Raw genomic sequence first — 17,317 nt, 5'->3', positions numbered from 1 at the left:
CAGGGCATGCCAGAAAAGAGTAAGAGCACCCTTCCACCTTCTGCAGCGCTGGCAGCAAGTCATCTCACATCCTCCCTTCCCACCTTCCAGGCCACAGAAGTAAAAGAGGTGGCAGTGAACAAGGACACAGCCTCCAGGCAGCTGCAGCAGCATTCGGATCTCTCCCTTTCTCTCTTCCCCTCCCGCAGCACCCAGTAGTAGACGCTCAAAGGTGGGAATAATCACACCAGAAATTCATATTGACGTAGAACACAGCTGAAGAAGAAAGAGCACACTTCTCCTTCTCCAGCACTGGTAGCAGGTCATCTTACATCCTCCCACTCCTTACTTCAGACCACAGAAGCATAAGAGGTAGCAGCATCAAACACATGGCCTTCAGGCATTTGCAGGTACCAGTAGGAGCAATCAGCAAACACATCTTGCAGCACCATCTGGGAATATTTTATGTATTGAACGGTCAACAGTAACAAAGATTTAAAAATCAATTACTTAACATTCCACATATCACACTAACCATTCAACAACAAGAAAGCATCGCCATTCCACATTGGTACCAGTACAAAGCTATATCATGCCAGTTTCAGAAATAAGAACAAACACACAGTATCACCACTCACAGGTTCCGTAACATAAACACAGAATAAGCCTGAGAATGTGTCATCATTTCCAGAACTTTGTCAGAGAAATGATCTGCCCCTCAATGTGTAACTTCTTCCATGTATCAGTGCCACTCTCCGTCCAGGAGCCGCAGCTGTGCAGGCCCTCCCACGCAGCCCAATCTCACCGGAACCAAATCCTGGCATCCACAGATACCACTGCCGCTCAAGGTACAGTTCAACATACTTGACTTCCAGCATTTTCTAACCCACAATGACGTGCCAGTTACACGCCGCGCTCACCTCACCAGCAACAAAAACATCAGCAATCTGCGAAAGCATACCTTAGAAATAATTGTCTTGCTTTCCGGCTACAGGAAAGGAAGGAAACAGCAACAGAAGCCTCCAGGCATCTACAGCCACCAGCAGAAGCAAGCAGCAAGCACAACCTGCAACTGTGAAGTACTCTCACAACTAACAATGTCAATTCCTTATTAGCAATAGTCTTCTGCTGTGCAGCAAGAGGCTGCTCACAGTCAAAGGGAGTTAAAGTGACATTCACCATATAACCACAACCAGGCTCTATCCTGGAAGTGGTTGACAGGGTAGACAATTTTGGGGATGGCCTGTGAGACCCAAAGGTGCTGAACCCCTCACCCCCACAGCCCAGGGGCGACTCCCGACTGATGGCACCCAGCCTCTTGGCCAGGCTTGCTCCGGGCTTCCCCTCACCCTGAGCACTGGGTCAGTGGCTTCAGTGCCCCTGGGTTACATGCCCAAAAATGAAGATGAACATAGAACATAGAACGATACAGCGCAGTACAGGCTCTTCGGCCCACGATGTTGCACCGAAACAAAAGCCATCTAACCTACACTATGCCATTATCATCCATATCTATCCCCCGATCATTTTGTATGCTGAAATGAAAATCGCTTATTGTCACAAGTAGGCTTCAAATTAAGTCACTGTGAAAAGCCCCTAGTCGCCACATTCCGGCGCCTGTTCGGGGAGGCTGGTACGGGAATTGAACCGTGCTGCTGGTCTGCTTTCAAAGCCAGCGATTTAGCCCAGTGTGCTAAACCAGCCCCTTGTGAGGTGACTACTCACCTCCTCCGATCCCCTCAGCAGCCATCGCGCTAGGTGTCCACTTTTAAAAAGGAGTGCGAAATAGCGCCCACGTGATCTCTCGCTGGGCAGCTGCTTAGTTCCCTGGCAGCCGTTCGACAGGACGCCCATCTCGTTAATGAGATGGGGATTGATCTTCATTGGTGACAATTGACGTCTTGCCACATCTAGGTGGGATCCAGAACCAGCCAACGGGAGCGGGCAGGTTGGATTGTGAACCAATCGGTGCCATGCGTGGATCCCGATTTGATGGGATCCGGAACCAGCCAACGGGAGCAGGCCGGTTGGATTGCGAACTAATCATCGCCATGTGCGGATTCCGATTTTGGCCTCTCCCGTGATTTAACCGCCGCACACGGGTCCATGGCGGGCACAACACGCCCGTTAAATCACCCAATATTTGTGTGATTATGAAGAGTTTTATATTTATTGCAAAATTATAGATTGGCTCTTTTAGAAACATTAAACAGAGGAAATGTTGTATATATTTAGAAAATGCTACACAGTGATGAAAGGGATTCTTTCCCACCTCTACCTTTTGATTCTTTGTCACAAATCCAATATATTATAATTTGTAAGTGATAATAGCAAAATTGCTCCTTTGATCATAATACACTGATTCCATTTTCATATGAGAAATTAAGCTCCACAAGAGAAAGAAAAATATTTCCAATAAAATTTACAATCTTGTAGATATTCTAAATGATTGTGGACAGCTCTCTATAAATTTATCCTTCTTATCCAATCTTAGGTTTTAGATATCAAAACAAATCACCCAAAGTTTGCAGTTTGTGTTTATACTGTCATACTAACCCTTCAATTAAATTATTCTCTTGCAATGTACTGAGAAGTATCCATCATCCCCCTTACACAGAATAGTTTATTTATCGACCAATTCATCCTTGAACAAATAATATAGGCCATACTGGTTCCATGAAGCATTTTTCTTCAGTATGAATGTGACCACCAAGTTCACTCCCCTTACATATGAATCTGGTCTTTCGATGAGATCAAAGGGAAAATGTTCATTGGATTGAGTGTCTGCTAGACAGAAAGATGGTCATATGGTGCAGATGATCATAACCTGAGGGCAATGCTGCTAGAATTCCTTCTAGCATTGCCTTTGTCCCAACCATCTTAAATTTTTCATCAGTGACCTTTCTTCCATCATCAGGAGTGTGTTGATGGCTGACAAAGTAGTGTGTTACTCAATTTCTTTGAAAATGGCACAGCTCGTGATAGTCTTCAGCAAGAGTTGAACAACATCCAGGCTTGGGCTAGCAAGTGGCAGGTAATATTTGGGCCTCCTAAGTACCAGAGAATGGGCATGTGCTACATGAAAGCCTAACTATCTACCCATGATATTCAAAAGCACCATCAATACTGTACCCCTAGCACTATCAACATCCATCATGCCAGTATTGATCAGAAGCCTAAATAGGCCAGCTATTTCAATACCGTGGTGATGTAAGTTAAGCCACTGCTGGGTATTCTTGACATCTCAATGTCACTCTACCATCAGTGAGGCTCAATTCAGGAGTGTGATGATATACTCTCTATTTATCTACATGAATTCATTCATAACAACATTCCAGAAACATGATATTATTCAGGATGCCACTAAACCCATTATCCATGACTGGGCTGCAGTATGCATCATCTTCAGGGTGCAGTGTAATAGCTTGTAAAGCTTATTTCAAGAACATCTTTCAATCCTAAGGCTCTCCTACTGAGGTGGGTCAGTAACAACATTGTAGGAATACCATTGTTGACCTATGTCAAGCACATCCCCAAATTGGACATCTATCTCCACCCTTTCATCATAGAATTCCTACAGTGCAGAAGGAGGCCATTCAGCCCATCGGGTCTGCACCAACCCTCTGAAAGAGCACCTCACATAGGCCCACGCCCCTGCCCTATCCCCATAACCCCATCTAGGTTTTGGACACTAAGGGGCAATTTAGCATGGCCAATTCACCGGACCACCACACCTTTGGACTGTGGGATGAAACCGGAGCTCCCGGAGGAAACCCAAGCATACAAAGGATAATGTGCAAACCCAGATTTGAACCTGGGTCCCTGGCGCTGTGAGGCAGCAGTGCTAGCTACTGTGCCACCATGCCACCGTTCATTACTGGGTACAACTTCTAGAATTCCGTCTTTAATATCATAAGGTCCGCTGAGGATTAAGGAAACGGCCAGCCAGTTCTCTCTCAAAGCAAATGGGGATGGGTGTGGCTGCGACAGTATTTTCAAAAGCATGAGGAGAAATGAACTGAAAGCTACATTCAATTATAATAAAATTAGAAAATATGTTTTATAGCTCTTGGAGCATACAGTAGCAATCAAAGAACAAAGAACAAAGAAAAGTACAGCATAGGAACAGGCACTTCGGCCCTCCAAGCCTGCGCCGACCATGCTGCCCGTCTCAACTAAAATCTTCTACACTTCCGGGGTCGGTATCCCTCTATTCCCATCCTATTCATCTATTTGTCAAGATGCCCCTTAAACGTCACTATCATCCCTGCTTCTATCACCTCCTCCGGCAGCGAGTTCCAGGCACCCACTACCCTCTGTGTAAAAAACTTGCCTCATACATCTCCTCTAAACCTTGCCCCTCGCACCTTAAACCTATGCCCTTAGTAATTGACCCCTCTACCCTGGGAAAAGTCTCTGACTATCCACTCTGTTTATGCCCCTCATAATTTTGTGAACCTCTATCAAGTCGCCCCTCAACCTCCTTTTAGATCTGTTTCTTTAAAGCAACAATTCATTTTGAGGATTCTGCAGGTGTTCATAAAATAGTCAAACTTTGACACCTCCTATTATGACATCATCAAAATCACTTGATTAACTCACCACATCATAACTAATAACAAATCATCTTCTTATCCTGTATTAATTTAATTCCAGTGGACTATCACTAACTCACAAAATGACAATTTGCACTTATGAAGTAATTCAAAGTAAAGTCGCCATAGTCCGAGTTGACCATAGGCTGTTTGCCCTTTGAGGGGGAAAGCTGACTGGTGGGTGATTTAACCTGAGGTTCACCACACTTCAAGCGAGGAGTAAGGTGGAGACTTCATGAATAACCTCAGCTGGTACAGGAATTGAACCTGTGCTGTTGGCCTTGCTCAATGTCACAACCCAACTGTTCAGCCAGCTGAGCTAAACTAGCCCCTTCTGAATTCAATGGCCATTTGCTCGCCACTGTGCTGCCAGGGAACCTGCAGCCAGCAGGGAATCACTTTTGGCGGGACCGAATGATCCTCCTGGAAAATCCTGGCCCTAGGTTTTCAAACAATAAATCCACATCTGACAGAAGGTGCACAGTTTTCAAGGGTTTCTAGCACAGTAGAATTAAGGAACTTCAAATCAACAGAAATTACCTCATAGCAGTCAAGGTCTGGAGTTGTGCCCCAAAGAGGATAAATTCCCAGCTCGAATGTCAGTGACCCTTCTTTTATTTGCATCTCATTAGTACAATCACACTTTAAAGAATTTAAAGTGACATGTTCATATTTTACAAAGTGTGGTCAGTAGCTATGATGAAGGAATTTTGAGCAGTCATTTGTACTGCTATTTGACCTGAAAAAGGTTTAAAGGCTGACATGCTCCAAAGAAAAGAAAAAGCTACTGTAATACATTGGTAATTATAGCTATGATTTGATAATCTCACCACATTAGTCATGGGGAAATTCTCCTGGATAAACCAGACATATCTATATAGAGAATGAAATAATTATTTGTATAAGTGACAGCACGAATTATCAAAATTTGTTAGTTAACTCTTGCAGTCCTGCTTTATTTAGTTGCTGGTACTATATGAAATGATTTCAAGCCATGACTATCACTGGTCCTGAGAGATAAGCAACAAACAGCTTTGAAAAAAATAGTGGTGGTAATTTGTTAAAGGCCTTGGGGAGAGTCTTTAGAATGGTATTGGTGGCAGGATAGGAGTTTACAACCTCCAGTTTGCTGATGGCAGTCTCTGTGGCTGTATAGGTGGCCATTTTAAAGTTTATTGGTGAAGAAAGAGAATGTATGGGAAATCTGGAACGGCATTGGTAGCAACGTCTGAGAGGATATTGATGACAATTTCTGGGATGAATTACAAGCTCTGTCAATTAAAGTATCAATTGTGGTCTCTGGGAAGATACTTGTGATAATTATACCTAGATGTTCATGAGTGTGACAGAATCAGATCCAGCCTGACAGGGATAAATTGTTTCCAATCAACGTTCAAGTGAATGGACTGCCATTAAAGCCTTCTATTTCCCTTTGCAATCTCTATCCATCAATATTTCCCTCATGAATTCTTTATTTCTTCATGTATTCTCTTAATCTTGCATATTTATTTATTATCATTTATTTTGTCATCACCCATACCATATTTTGCTCATACCTTGTTGTCATTGAGATACAGAACTGGCACAAAGTCACTCAATTATCCTCATAATTACTTTGGTGAGAAAAAAAGTAGCATTTTCAAATTCAAGTGGAAACTCTTAAGTTCCTCTGATCTTTATTGTGGCAAGGTGCTCAATATGTTGTACATGCCCTATTCATTCAACTCAAGTGAATTTTATGTAGTCAAAATGACACTGACAATTATGAATCGCCTCTTAGGCTTATCTATAATTGTCATTTTTCACGAGTATAAAGTAGGAAAGTAAGATTAAGCTTTTTGTGCCCATGTAAGAAAAAAACAATTACAGATGGTTTTCTTAAGTGAAATCTCTTAAAGAAGACTTTATTTCTTGGATACATCCCACAGCAATCTTTCAATTAAAAAAAAAATCATAAAAGGGCAAAAGGCCATTAAATTTGTAATTTAATAATTGTAGGTTTTATTTGAACACAGTACACTCCAGTTTATATTCAATATAGTTCTTGGACCTCTGACTAATGTAAATAAATGCATTTGAGAAGGTCAAACAGTTATGGGCAGTACACAACAAATAGGAATATACTAAGATGGGCAGATGAAGTGAGAGATTTTGGTGTACAAATACAAAGGTCCCAAAAGGCAGCAGTTCAAGTCGACAAGGTTATAATAATCTTTAGTGTCACAAGTAGACTTTCATTAACACTGCAATGAAGTTACTGTGAATAACCCCTAGTCGTCACATTCTGGCACCTGTTGGGTACACAGAGGGAGAATTCAGAATATCTAAATTACCTAACCGTATGTCTTTTGGGACTTGCGGAAGGAGACCATAACACCCGGAGGAAACACACGAAGACACAGGGAGAATGTGCAGACTCCGACAGACAGTGACCCAAGCTGGGAATTGAACCTGGGACCCTGGAGCTGCAAAGTAATAGTGCTACCCACTATGCTACCGTGCCACCCATTAAAGACCTTTAAAGAAGGCATATGGAATGCTCCCCTTCATTGGCAGAGGTATAGAGTATAAAAGTTAGGAGATAATGTTGGAATTGTATAAAACACTTGTGAGGCCACAACTGGAGTATTGTGTGCAGTTACATTACAGGATGGACATAATTGCTCTGTAGTGTGCAGAGGAGGTTTATAAGAATGTTGCCAGCACTAGAAAGGTGTATCTACGAGGAGAGATTGGATAGGTTGGGGTTGTTTTCCTTGGAACAAAGAAAGCTGAGGGGTGACTTGATAAAGGTGTACAAAATCATGAGGGAAAGAGATAGAATGGACAGGATAGAATTGTTTCCCTTGGGGGAGAATTCTAGAACCAGGAGACACTGATTCAAGGTAAGTGGCAGAAGGTGTAGAGGTGTAGAGGGGACATGAGGAAGAACATTTTACACAGAGGGTAGTTGGTGCCTGGAATATGCTGCCCCAGGTTGTGGTGGAGGCAGGGACCCAAACTCTTTTTAAAAGTACCTGGATCTGTACCTTCACCTTAAATGCTGGAAGCTACAGGGTTGCGGGGCGGGCGCAGCAAGGTGGGATTAGAAAAGGCACCTGGGTGTCCTTGGGTTGGGCTAGCATGGACTAGATTTTATTTTATTTTTTTCCATTCGTTCATGGGATGTGGACATTGCTGGCTGGGCCAGCATTTATTGCCCATCCCTAATTGCCCTTGACGCGGCAGTTAAGAGTCAACCACATTGTGGGTCTGGAGTCACATGTAGGCCAGACCAGGTAAGGATGGCAGATTTCCTTCCCTAAAGGACATTAGTGAACCAAATGGGTTTTTACAACAACCAAGAATGGTTTTATGGCCATCATTAGACTTTTAATTCCAGATTTGTATTGAATTGGGAGCAAATGGATGTATTAGTGAGAGGCAGCATGGTTTTGTGAAGGGGAGGTCGTGTCTCACTAACTTAATAGAGTTTTTCGAAGAGGTCACAAAGATGAGGTAGGGCAGTGGATGTTGTCTATCTGGACTTCAGTAAGGCCTTTGACAAGGTCCCTCATGGTAGACTGGCACAAAAGGTGAAGTCACATGGGATCAGGGGTGAGCTGGCAAGGTGGTTACAGAACTGGCTAGGTCATAGAAGGCAGAGAGTAGCAATGGAAGGGTGCTTTTCTGACTGGAGGGCAGTGACCAGTGGTGTTCCGCAGGGATCAGTGCTGGGACCTTTGCTGTTCATAGTATATATAAATAATTTGGAGGAAAATGTAACTGATCTGATTAGTAAGTTTGCAGACGACACAAAGGTTGGTGGAATTGCGGATAGCGATGAGGACTGTCAGAGGATACAGCAGGATTTAGATCGTTTGGAGACTTGGGCGGCGAGATGGCAGATGGAGTTTAATCCGGACAAATGTGAGGTAATGCATTTTGGAAGGTCAAATGCAGGTAGGGAATATACAGTGAATGGTAGAACCCTCAAGAGTATTGAAAGTCAGAGAGATCTAGGCGTACAGGTCCACAGGTCACTGAAAGGGGCAACACAGGTGGAGAAGGTAGTCAAGAAGGCATATGGCATGCTTGCCTTCATTGGCCGGGGCACTGAGTATAAAAATTGGCAAGTCATCTTGCAGCTGTATAGAACCTTAGTTAGGCCACACTTGGAGTAAAGTGTTCAATTCTGGTCTCCACACTACCAGAAGAATGTGGAGGCTTTAGAGAGGGTGCAGAAGAGATTTACCAGGATGTTGCCTGGTATGGAGGGCATTAGCTATGAGGAGAGGTTGAATAAACTCGGTTTGTTCTCACTGGAACGACGGAAGTTGAGGGTCAACCTGATAGAGGTCTATAAACGTATGAGGGGCATAGACAGAGTGGATAGTCAGAGGCTTTTCCCCAGGGTAGAGGGGTCAATTACTAGGGGGCATAGGTTTAAGGTGCAAGGGGCAAGGTTTAGAGTAGATGTATGAGGCAAGTTTTTTACACAGAGAGTAGTGGGTGCCTGAAACTCACTGCCAAAGGAGGTGGTGGAAGCAGGGACGATAGTGACATTTAAGGGGCATCTTGACAAATACATGAATAGGATGGGAATAGATGGATACAGACCCAGGAAGTGTAGTTTAGTCAGGCAGCATGGTCGGCACAGGCTTGGAGAGTCGGTTCCTGTGCTGTACTTTTCTTTGAATTAAAATCTCACCATCTTCAGTGGTGGGATTCGAACCAGGTCTCCAGAGCTTTACCCTGTGTTTCTGGCTCACTAGTCCAGTGACAACACCACTACACCACGACTGGCAAATGGACTGAAGGGTCTCCTTATGTGTTATAACTTTTCTATGGTTCTTTGACTGCCTGAAATTGAAACTACTGTGAAATTCAAATGAAACCACTAACATTACAGTAAAGAAAATATTCAAAAATTATGTTGTACTGATCTTAAAATACAAAAGTATGTATGACAAATTTAAATCAAAATAAATTGTTCAAATGCTCATTCTATTTATTTCCCCTATTCTTTCATTCTTTCTTTATTGGAACTTTGACTTTACAAAAACTTTCCTTGTTTAAACTTTCTAATCATTTTAAAATAACTTCCATTGTTTTTCCATTGTCGTTCCTACTGTCAGCTTCAGATCTGCGAGCAAATTCCAAACATTGGGGTTTCAATTACTGAAAATGTTTAAAGTTGATATGGTTCCATAATGATTATATTATTATTGTTATAATCTTACTGTCACAAGTAGGCTTACATTAACACTGCAATGAAGTTACTGTGAAAAGCCGCCACATTCCGGTGCCTGTTCGGGTACACAGAGGGAGAATTCAGAATGTCCAAATTACCTAACAGCACGGGCGAGATTCTCCGACACCCCGCAGGGTCGGAGAATCGCCGGGGCTGGCGTGAATCCTGCCCCCGCCGGTTGCCGAATTCTCCGGCACCGGATATTCGGCGGGGGCGGGAATCACGCCGCGCCGGTTGGCGCCCCCCCCCCACGCGATTCTCCGGCCCGGATGGGTCGAAGTCCTGTTACTAAAATGCCTGTCCCACTGGCGTAGATTAAACCACCTACCTTACCAGTGGGACAAGGCGGCGCAGGCGAGCTCCGGGATCCTGAGGGGGGGGGGGGGGGGCGGGGCGATCTGGCCCCGGGGGGTGCCCCCACGGTGGCCTGGCCCGCGATCGGGGTCCACCGATCCGCGGGCGGGCCTGTGCTGTGGGGGCACTCTTTTCCTTCCGCCTTCGCCACGGTCTCCACCATGGGGGAGGAGGAAGAGACTCCCTCCACCACGCATGCGCGGGAATGCCGTCAGTGGCCGCTAACGCTCCCGCGCACGCGCCGCCCGGAGATGTCATTTCCGCGCCAGCTGGCGGGGCACCAAAGGCCTTTTCCGCCAGCTGGTGGGGCGGAAATGTGTCCGGCGGGGGCCTAGCCGCTTAAGGTTGGGGCTCGGCCCCCCAAGATGCGGAGCATTCCTGGGACTCTGGTGCTGTGAAGCCATAGTGCTAACCACTAGTCTACAGTGCTGCCGATCGTTAGTAATTACATTACTCAATTAATGCTTTAACATATTAGTCTTAATCTAGACATTTGATATGGATTAGATACTAAATTATGTTAAAGTAAAAAGGGTTCTGAAAACTAATGTAACTTGTTAGTGGTCCTGGAATGTAGCGACTAAATATTTTCCAAATGCCATCTCTGTATAGGTGAACTATACCTTCAATCACAAGCCACAACCTATTGTTTGGCTGCATTAAAAAAACAACTTGTATTTTTATAACATGTTTCATGAGATCAGAACCAACAAAGTATTTTGTGTAATAGTAATTATGTTATTTTTGAACAGGTTTAAGGTAGTCAAGATGGCAGCTATTCACACACAGAAAAGTCCCACGAAAATGCAATGAAATAAATTACAAAATTGCTTATTTTAGGTTTTGGTTGAGGAAATATTGATTACAACACTAACAGAATTCCCCTTCTCTTTGAATATTGATAAGGGGCCTGATCGAACAGCGTTGTCACGTCCAAAATGGGATTCTGTTTTCTTCTCATTAAATCGCATTCATGGTATCTTTAACATTCATCTGAGGAGGTTGTTGGTGCCTCAGTTTAATGCCCCTGTTAAAAGACTGCACCTCTGACAGTACAGCATGTACTCAGTATTGCACAGAAGTGCTAGCATAGATTATGTGCTCAAGTCTCTGGAGTGAGGCTTGTAGATTTATGGTTATTAAATGGTTAAACCTAGTAATTATAGGTTGAAAATAATCTTGCTAATACAATATAATTAAGTGTAGTATCACTCAGACAAACTGGACCTGATTCAAATTCACGTTCAGCTGTATTAAATTTGTCTATCCAATAATTGAATGAAATGCACCAGCTTAAGATAGCTGATGTGCAACATTTTCCCATGTACGATTTTTAAATGCAAAACTGCCTGGCTCTTTGAAATGACTCATTTACATCTTGTCGATTAAGCAGAGCTGAGCATTTGGTTCAACAGCTCAATTTGAACTGTTTTAAATGCCAATGTTGTCAGCACATTAACAGAATTTGACATTCGAAAATTAACTAGTAATAGGAGGCAATGTGGTTGTCTTCAGTTTTTTTTTAGAGTGAGTGCGTGTTATGATTTACATGCATGCATGGAGTGTCAAGCTGAAACAGTGACCTATGTTATGCATGTTTATTACAGTGACATAATTTGGAGGGCCTAGTTCCAGGCCAGACTTCAAAATAGTCCTATTAGTAATTGGACCTTAAAGTGAGAATAATATGTGGATGGCATTAAATGCAATGCATTGGTACATGATTTTTAACTTGTAATTTTGCACATTTGAGTTCCTGTTCACAGCTAAGTTATCATAGAGAGGTGATAAATGGAATTCACGCACCATCGCAAGATGCAGAGAGCAGGAATTAATGGTCCCCTGCCGATGGGCTTGCAGGCGAAGAGATCAGAAAAATTCCCTGGGTGGTCTTCCACTACTCTCCCACATGTCCCCAACCTGTCCCCAATTATAGATGGGGCAGACGAGGTCTAAGGCAACTGCTCGTCCCCCCCCCCCCCCACAGTGAGGCCCCAAAGTGGCCACTCAAGGGCTGCTTATCTCCCTCCCTCATTTTTGAGGCTAGCAGGAGCTTGGAAAGTCACCCTGTTCAGGCCTCAGGTGTGATAAGGAGCAGTGCCTCCCTCAGGTCCCCCCTTTCCACTTTGGGCACCGCCATTAAGGCCTGACCCCACCCCTCCCCCTACCAAATTCCACAGGTGCCCCCCTCCCGCCCCCCGCCTCCCCCCCCCCCTCCACCACCCCCCCCGGCCTCTCCATCAAAACCCCCACCCCACTCAGACTTCACGTACCCATCCAACCTTGGCCACTTGCCTGGTCCTGGACTCCGGGGCTTAGAGTATTCCTCGTCCTGGCCACTACTGGCATTGGGGCTGCCACGACTGCAGAGCTGCTGCCCAATAAGATTGGCTGACTGTTTTCTGAGGCAGGGCTTCCACTCCAATGAGGGAGGAAGTTTTGTCTTAAGCTAATTAAGGTCCTTGAAATTTTAAATGGCGATGGGGTTCCTGTGATTGGCAAGGATGTTTTCCTAATTGACTCTTTGGGTGGCAGGGGTGGGAAGCCACGCTATCATAATAATCCTGTCCATAGAGCTATATTTTCTAGCTTGCTTGTTTGAATTAATCCCAGCAAGTTTGTTTTGGTTTTAAAGGCACCTAGAATGAAACACATGCATCGGAAGCAGGTACCATGAGCATGGATGTCAGTGTAACATATTGGCAGCTAATCATAGCTTACTTCTTTGAAGAAGAAGGTAAGGAGGATTGCTTTCTTCTCAGACCCTAAGTAATGCAATCATGATTTATGATTTACTGCCGGAGTTTTATATTGCAGCAGTGAATACTAAACAGGATAAGGCAATGAACGTTTCCAATCAGCGTACATTTGGTGTATAAAACAATGCTTTAAATGCCTGAACCAGCTAGCTGTGTGGCTCACAATATGCCCTAGAGGAGGCCAGAAAAAAATCCCATCAACGGGCTGCACAATATGTAGCACTGTCAAAGTAGTGGCACGATAGCACAGTTGTTAGCATTGTCGCTTCACAGCGCACGGGTCCCAGGTTCGATTCCCGGCTTGGTCACTGTCTGTGCGGAGTCTGCACATTCTCCCTGTGTCTGCGAGGGTTTCCCCCGGGTGCTCCGGTTTCCTCCCACAAGTCCCGAAAGACATGCTGTTAGGTAATTTTGACATTTTGAATTCTCCCTCCGTGTACCTGAACAGGTGCCGGAATGTGGTGACTAGGGGCTTTTCACAGTAACATTGCAATGTTTTAAAAAAAATTTAGAGTACCCAATTATTTTTTTTCCCAATTAAGGGGCAATTTAGTGTGGCCAATCCATCTAACTTGCACATCTTTGGGTTGTGGGAGTGAAACCCACACAGACATGGGGAGAATGTGTAAACTCCACATGGACAGTGACCCAGGGCTGGGGTTTGAACCCGGATTTCAGCACCGCAGTCCCAGTGCTAACCACTGCGCCACATGCTGCCCCCTTCATTGCAATGTTAATGTAAGCCTACTTGTGACAATAAAGATTATTATAGAAGACACCTCATTGTAAACATGAGGTTTATTGAAAATCATGAAGAACGAGCAGGGCCATGATGTAGTCAACTAGTGCAGTCCGAAAGACAAATGCGAGAGCAGTTATTCAGTTAAGTTTCCACTAAGTTCTGCAGGTATTTCCCATTGCACAGATTTGCAACCAGGAATCTACTATTTATTTTAATTAATTCTTTTTTGTTAATAGCTGAATATTTTTATTGCATTTTACTTCTATTGTTCTCGATTTGACTGACTACGAGATATATTCAAAATTAATTAGTTTTGTTGTTCATTTGGGTTTGTATGGTATATCAGTTCAGTTAGTACATGTGCACTTTTTCTAAATGCTTCCAAAACTGTAGGAATTGCAGTGGCGGATGCCTGTTCAGCCAACCAGCAAGATGCACAGGATACACAAGGCTGACAACCTGTGTGTGTAATGAACCCTGATACACTGACATTAGTATCACATTTCTTTTTCCTGAGGTCACTATAGGCTCATTGCCTTTTGAGTCACCATTTGCACTTGCATACGCAAGACTGCTTGATGGTACAGAACTGCCACTGACATGAATGGTAACCTATGCTTCTCAATGTATGTCACTGCTGAAGAGCATGTCCTCATGAGGCCTACTGATCTGTGTGAGCATAGGGTACTTACTGGGCATCAATGGGGTGTCCGAATCTCTCCTTCATGGTTGTCATTCTCCTAGCAAGTTGAAGCCATCCATGACGTTGTGATCACGGATGTGGCCAAAGGAGCAAAAAGGTCATCTTGTCTAAAGGCTGCATTCTGCACAGCCGTCCACGGTGTGGTCACTCAAACAGTCCTTTTGACATTGTCACTGAGGCATTACTGAAAAGTTTTGCGCACCCCACTGTTTGAAGGATGAAAATTTTGATACTTAAACCAGCTAAGTGTCTCGTTAGCTGTTTAAGAAGTGTGAAAGGAGCATTAATCTGCATGTGCCATGATTCGCTGGACCTCTGTTGCACAAAATCACATGGAGCAAAACTGTTTCACCCATCATTACAATTGATAGCTGTTGAAAATGACAAGAAAAAGAAATATTAACCAAAAAGAGGAAAATACTGTTCTGAGAGAGAAATTAAAGGCCCCGACCAACAGTGATGCTCTTTTCCGCCTCCTAATGGCATTGGCAAAACCTGGGAAGAGCAGTATGTCAGCAGTTTCAGATGAGGAATTCCTCTTTATTTGTGATGGAGAGCCAAATGAGAGGAGAACATTGTTCCAAAATGAATTTTTAACCAAAAAAAATCACACATTTTAACTCCACATTTTCTCCTATGAATGTGCATGCAGAAATTCGCAGTGATGTTACATTCTTTAAGAATATCAATCAATATTTAATCCACAGTGCTACATAATGATTTTTAAAATAATTTCACAATTCAAATTATTTTTCTTAACAAGCAAAATGCATGGCTGGCACGAATCTTGTGCTAAAAATATTAAATTATAATATTTTATGCCTACAAAAAAAGGAACAACTTCTGCACCTGACATAATTAGCAACATGAAAACCAAACTGCTTCCAAGGGGCTCTGAAGGCGACTACATTACTTCCTATTACTGGTTAATTTTTGAATGTCAAAGACTGCACATCTTAATTTCAGGAGAAAAAGCTCAATTGAACGTGCTCCACAGTTATGCAAAACTGCTCAGAAAACGAATGGACACCACAGTAATGAATGCAGTTATTAAATTGTTTCAATTGAAAGAACTCTATTCTTACACCATTATAATGGGAACAATTTATCCCCACTGATCGGCCTGTCTCTTTTTTCTGTGCAGACTTTGATCTTACAGCATATTGCTGTGATGTGTCCTATTGAATAGTGAATCTGGGGCAATTCTAATGCTTTTGTACCTCACCAGTGCTCCATTTTTCGCTGTTTAAAAATAGCTGTTAATTATATCTGCAGTTTAAATGTCTCCAGTGACCCAGAAATGCAGGTTGGAATGAAACAGATTGTGCAATCTCATAGAAAACCAAGCCACGTTTCTTTACAATAGGAAAGGAGAAACATATATTCATTCCAGTTATTGAAACAAGGCACATTCGATTTTTAAAAATGATTTTGAAATTCAAGTGTTTTGTGCAAAAAACTGCAAATTTTTCTGAAATTAAAGCTAGGCCAAGCACAGCGGAATACATTTTTTAAATGATATTGGGAAGAATTTCGCCACATTTGGGATTTCAGAACAAATCTAATAATCAACCCAAAAAATCCGTGCAATGTTTTAATCAATGATTCATCAAAATATTTTTGGAGATGCAATTTGAGGCTTTCTCATTCTCCCCCCCGCCCCCCCCAAGTTCTAATTTTCATGGAAATAGCACAGAGGTTTTCTGTAATGTTGTATTTAGCAACATACCAATTGGTTAGCTTAAACTACATGCTCCTTAGCCCAATTAGCTGCTTGTTAATTTCATGTTTGTTTCACTAATCCAAGGTGCCTATTAACTTGGGCCACATGAAGGCAGCATGGTGGCGCAGTGGGTTAGCCCTGCTGCCTCATGGTGCCGAGATCCCAGGTTCGATCCCGGCTCTGAATCACTGTCCGTGTGGAGTTTGCACATTCGGCCCGTGTTTGCATGGGTTTCGCCCCCACAACCCAAAGATGTGCAGGGTAGGTGGATTGGCCTTGATAAATTGCCCCTTAATTGGAAAAAATGAATTGGGTACTCTTAAATTTATTTTAAAAAAACCTTGGGCCACATGAAATGTTCTTTTTATTCACAGATCATGGATGGATATTCAATGTTTTGAATAAAATTGTAGGATGAATGGAAAACAAGAATAGAATCTAAAAACCTGGAGAATTATAGAGACTACTTTTAGATCAGGCATGTATTTGCGCTAACACTCCAAACATCAGCTATAGATTCAGCTGTGAGTGGTCCAAAATTCCACATTCTAAAACAAATATATTGTTGCGCCAATTGATTGGGTCTTCTGAAGTCAAAGATCAACTTAATAGATTTGTGTTTGTTCCATCAAAATGGCATCTGCATTAGATGTGGAACTCTATGGCAACATCTCAAAGACATCTTTCAATTCTGTACACGTGATCAACATTTTGGAATTCTTATAATTCATATAAGCAAGAAAATTACAAGTACTTTAGAATAAACAGAAACTGTTCAGTACTTTTCCATGAAAGTAAACGCATATGTAACAAGCGTACAAAAAATTTTAATCAGGCTCACAAGTCACAATCCTTTCCTGGGGAGAAACAGGACTGAAATTTAATTCCCACAAAATAGATAGGTTGGGGTCAAGTCAGATGTCAAAATACAAAATTCTGGAATAGGAAATAAACCTGCCCATAACAGAGGCTGAGAGGCAGGAAACCAATCCATTTGGAGGAAGTGGGTTCAAATCATAGAATTATCATAGAATTTACAGTGCAGAAGGAGGCCATTCATCCCATCAAGTCTGCACCGGCTCTTAGAAAGAGCACCCTACCCAAACCCACACCCACACTACCCTATCCCCATAACCCAGTAGCCCCACTCAACCAACGCTAGGAGCAATTTTGGACACTAAGGGCAATTTAGCATGGCCAATCCACCTAACCTGCACATCTTTGGACTG

The sequence above is a fragment of the Scyliorhinus torazame genome, chromosome 9, assembly GCF_047496885.1.
Source record: "Scyliorhinus torazame isolate Kashiwa2021f chromosome 9, sScyTor2.1, whole genome shotgun sequence".
Taxonomy (NCBI): Eukaryota; Metazoa; Chordata; class Chondrichthyes; order Carcharhiniformes; family Scyliorhinidae; genus Scyliorhinus; species Scyliorhinus torazame.
This window is presented reverse-complemented; position numbering follows the sequence as displayed.